At 30.5% G+C, this 4,846-nt stretch overlaps 1 long non-coding RNA gene across 1 annotated transcript; it reads right to left on the bottom strand.

The window, feature by feature from the left end:
* Window positions 1-1,039: 1,039 nt before the first annotated feature.
* Window positions 1,040-2,699, bottom strand: LOC128284103 (uncharacterized). The gene is made up of 3 exons (XR_008274416.1): window positions 2,385-2,699; window positions 2,173-2,269; window positions 1,040-1,287 (listed from the first exon to the last, which is right to left on the bottom strand). It is a non-coding gene; the product is annotated as an uncharacterized LOC128284103 (long non-coding RNA).
* Between the last annotated feature and the right edge of the window lie 2,147 nt (window positions 2,700-4,846).

Below are 4,846 nucleotides of genomic sequence, written 5' to 3'. Positions count from 1 at the left end.
GCTTTCTAAACGGATTAGGTCGTCGGCAGATTTTTTGCCCGGGCCTGACCCGACCCGAATCACGTGCCTCTACTTTTTTTTTTTTTTCAATTTACTGGGAAATATTTATTTTAATATTTATAATGTATTTGATGTATTATATTCTTAATTTATTTTTATATAAAAATATAACCTAAAAAATTTATTACAGTCAAGCCAGGTCGAGTTCGGATTTAACATTTTTCAGGTCAGACCCAAATTTAAAAAATGGACTTAAAACTTGACCTACCCATTATCAAGCCTAATTACAACATGTCTTGATATTTGAGGCTACCGAAGTCTTGACCTTAAGCACCTTTGCTAATGTGGATTAGGAAGTGACTCTAATAATCGTAGGTCAACATCAGGATATTGTGTGTATCTATGAAAGAGTGTGATTTCATGGAGTTGAAGAAAGAGAAAAACAATGCCTCATTCAATGCAGAATGTAACATCCCTATACCCGATCCAACTATATGACCCCAATATAATACTATTACATTTGGTGCCAAAGCGGTTTTGGCTAGATATTGTATAATTCAATCATTCATATATAGTGTATTAACTTGTTTAATCCAAAAATTATTAATATAAACATCCTGGGTTATTAACGGATGTTCGTTTGTGTTTGGAAATGATTTAAAATTTGTTTTTACTCAAAACAAGGGCAAAATATCGATACTTAAACAAAATGTATCGATATTTTATTGAAGGCATCTATACCACCACACAAAATCCAAAAATTCAAGTTTTGATACCTTAGACCTAGGTATCGATACCTAGACTTATATCGAAACCCTCCTCAAAAACGATAACAAAATTGCTCTCTATTTCTCAAAAAAAATTGATTTTTGGGTCAAAGTATCGATACCTTCTCCTTAAGTATCGATACCTTGGGTTATGATGACACAAAAATAGTTGGAAAATTTTGCTAAAAAGCCCCTTGCACTAATTCAAAACATTCAAGCACTTCCAAACCAATTCAATGACCCTCAAACTCATTAAAATTCACTACAAAATCTACATAATAACATCATATATGCATGCATATGTTAAGCTATTATGAATTCCTTTCAAAAGCTAACAAAATATGCCATTAGATCACCAAAATAACAAGGTTTCCAAAGTTTGCATTTTAGTTCATCTAACATTCAACCTATGTACATGCCATACTAACCCCAAAATTCATACATACAATCTTGCCTCTTTGAATGGTGATGAGATGGGATGTACACAACCTCAATATTAGCCCAACAGGATCTACTTCACCTATGCGTTAAAGAAATAACGCGGTAAGTCTATGAAGACTGAGTAAGTACTTCAAAATTTTTAAAATTTACCATTAATAATAATATAAAATAAAATTATATTCATTTTATAGACATAAAATTTACATCAAATTAGTCCCTAAATTTTAATATATTTTTCTTAAAAATCACACTTATCATTACTTACCGTAACCTATTAATTGATAATAGCCGAATTATGACATTGTAGCCCAATGTAGACTAGTCGAACACTTAAGATATACGAAAATAAATCGATAATGCATTGTTAATGCATATCATATATCACTAAACACAAATTGCAAATAACGATAAGCACCAAAGTGAAAAATAATTACGATAAGCACCAAAGTGCAAATTTTACAACAATAAGCACCGAAGTGCCAAATAATACGATAAGCGCGCTAATTTTTCCTTAATGGTATGCCATCAATATCCCAATAGTTCGGAACTCGTCTACATGGGATTTTCTTATTATTAATTTTTCTTTATTCATTCACTTGATAGAAAATAATATAACTTTGTATTTTTCACGATTTAGTCCTTATCACAATAGTAACACTAAAACTTGTAAATTCTCTTCATTTTTACCACATACAACACTATAATTTATATGTCACTTCATTTAAACTCTCTTTCATATATTCATAAGATCATAGCATATTTTAATTTCTTTCAATTTAGTCTTTTTCATTATCACCACAATACATCATATAAATGGTACACTAAAGTCAAAATTCATAACATTTACATTAGTTACCCTTACTAAATACTTATTATGATATCATTAATTTAGTAATTGAACTACTTAATTAACATAATTATTTAATTAACATAACCTAAACAAAATACTACTTGAAGTACTTACAACCAAAATTTGGATGACAAGTTTTTCTTCTCTTCTACTCATTGGCCACTTCTTTTCCTTTCCCTTCACTTTTGTCCTCAAACTTCTTCTCTTTTTTCTTCAATTTCATAACAACATATAACATTTATAAGTTAAAACTAAAATCAAATAACTCTTCTATGCTAGATTATGAAAATAAACATGTATGCTATGAGAATTTCCATCATTCTTACCTTGACCTTTTTGAAAACCCAAAACCCTAACTCATGTATTTATCTCTTTTAACCCATCTATGGAAGTTTCCTCATGAAATAAAGTTGCTCACTAGTCTTCTTTTTAGCTTTTACTAAAGAAATTTCAAAGAAAAATAAAGGTTTGAAGCTTGGATGGTTCGACAATGGAGAAAGGACATGGAAGGAAACAAAAGAAAAGTTGGATGGATTTGGGGGGGGGGTGAGTAACGGTTTGGTAAGTTGGGAAAAGATGATATCTTTCATCTTTTCTCCACTGTTCTAAACATTTCCATTAAAAATATCTTACATTTTTATTAAATGATCAATCTGCTAATAAGTCCTCAAGCCATCCATTTTTACACTTTTACCCATCATCATTACACCTTAAAATATCTACTTGGCTATTTACCATTTTATCCCAATTCATCTTTTATAATTCCTAGAATGACTCATACTTCACTTGGTTAAATTTTTTCTTAATCATTCCTTCCTTTCTACTACCACTATGTTTCTCCTAACTTTCTAAATTCCTATTTACACCATAATAATTTTTATACTCTTTCAATTTAGTCTAAGCCTCTATTTAAATCTTTTCTATCTCAAAAATATTTTCTAATCTCTTGTCAGGTCTAAATACTTTCTAATTTAATACTAAAAATCCTATTTAGTAAATTTCAAAATTTCTCCACTATTTCCTGACCCGGTCCATCACTGTACCTAGCTCTAAATCAAAACATGGTCGTTAAACAGAGGAAGAGCATTGTGTTCTTACTGATGCTACATCTGAAATGATATCGCTAAAATCATTGACTTGGGTGTAAAAATAGATGAACTATCTAGGATTTAGTGTGACAATACCACTATAGTTTATTTGGCAGCAAATCCGGTGTTACATGCAAAGGCGGAACACATTGATATGAGTTTACATTTCTTGAAGGAGAAAATACTTAATCATAGATATAGGTTAATATGTTCAACTCAAAATCAAGTGGCAATGCACTCACGAAACCATTGTCAGCTGACTCTTTCAAAAAGGAAGTATGTCTTTCAAGAAGGAAAAGTATGCAGAATATTGAAGGTCAATCACCAAGTGATTAAAAGAAATCCAAATATCCCTTTTTTTCTCAAATTTGAACTAAATTTAAATTTTAAATTTTAATCAAATATCATCCCAATTCGAACAAGATGACAATTAAAAACAGTTGTTAGTAGACTTTTCCAAAAGCTTAGTAGCCCATCCAACCCAGTAGGCTCGATGCGACTTGGGTCAAACTTGGACAAATATTTTTATACTTTGAGTTGACTGACCCAGCCCAACTCTAATTTATATAATAAAAAATATTTTAAAAATTTAAATTTAAATATAAAAATATAAATTATTTTTTTGAATACTAAAATATGCTTTTTGAGTGAAATGGGACTCAACATAAAACATGTTTTTAAAACCAGTCATCGATTCAACCCAACCAAACCCATGGGCAACTCTAGGTAATATCATGATTAATGGTTCCTTAAATTTCCATAAAATTTATTTTTATTTTTAAAATGGTGAATTTAATAAAATTGTTAAAATTATTTTTATTTTTAAATGATGTATTTAATAAAATTGTTAGGATATCGTAATTTACAAATTGATTCTACACAAAATCTACTCAGGAAAAAAATAAAAATACTTATTAATTATTTTTAATTTTGCAAATTCAAGTATTTTATTTTATTTTTAAATGACATTTAAAAGGTTAGCATACATATTAACTCATCTTAAAATATGTAACTCATGAGTCTTAAATTTTGTATTAGATTTTAGTCAATTTCGACTTGTTAGCTTGTGTTTTGTTCTTTATAAGTTGGTGATGAAAGTGATTGCAAACCGGTTTAAAGTGATTTTTCCGAAACTAATCTCTCAGGAGGCCAGAACATATTTGATAACATTATCTTAGCGCAAGAAGTTACTCATTCTATGCGGTGCAATCAGAAGGGAAGAATGTGAATGGCTATTAAGTTGGATTTGGAGAACACATACGACAGAGTTAGTTGGGACTTTATATGTGCTTCTTTGAATGTAGCTGGGATCCCTGTTTTTTTATGAAGAGTGATTATGTCAGCTATATCTTCCTCTTCAATGCAAATTCTTTAGAACATACCTACTCAGAAGTTTAAATCGATTAGAGGAATCCGTCAGGGATGTCCTTTATCGCCTTATCTCTTTGTGCTTTGCATGGAATGGTTAGGGCATATTATTCAGGCTGAAATGGATATTGGTAAATGGGAACCAATTCGACTATCCGACCACATTTGTTCTTCGCTGATGACTTGGTGATCTTTTGCAAAGCTCAGCTTGATCAAGCGCGGTTATTGGATGACATTCTTAATCAGTTCTGCGAGTTTTCGGGGCACAGAATTCAGTGTTAGGAAGAGCAATATCTTCGTTTCCAAGGTCACTAGAATTGATGTCCGTAATC

This window comes from Gossypium arboreum, chromosome 11, assembly GCF_025698485.1.
Source record: "Gossypium arboreum isolate Shixiya-1 chromosome 11, ASM2569848v2, whole genome shotgun sequence".
NCBI classification, from domain to species: Eukaryota; Viridiplantae; Streptophyta; class Magnoliopsida; order Malvales; family Malvaceae; genus Gossypium; species Gossypium arboreum.
The sequence above is the reverse complement of the archived record's forward strand: the minus strand, read 5'-3'. Positions and strand labels throughout refer to the sequence as shown.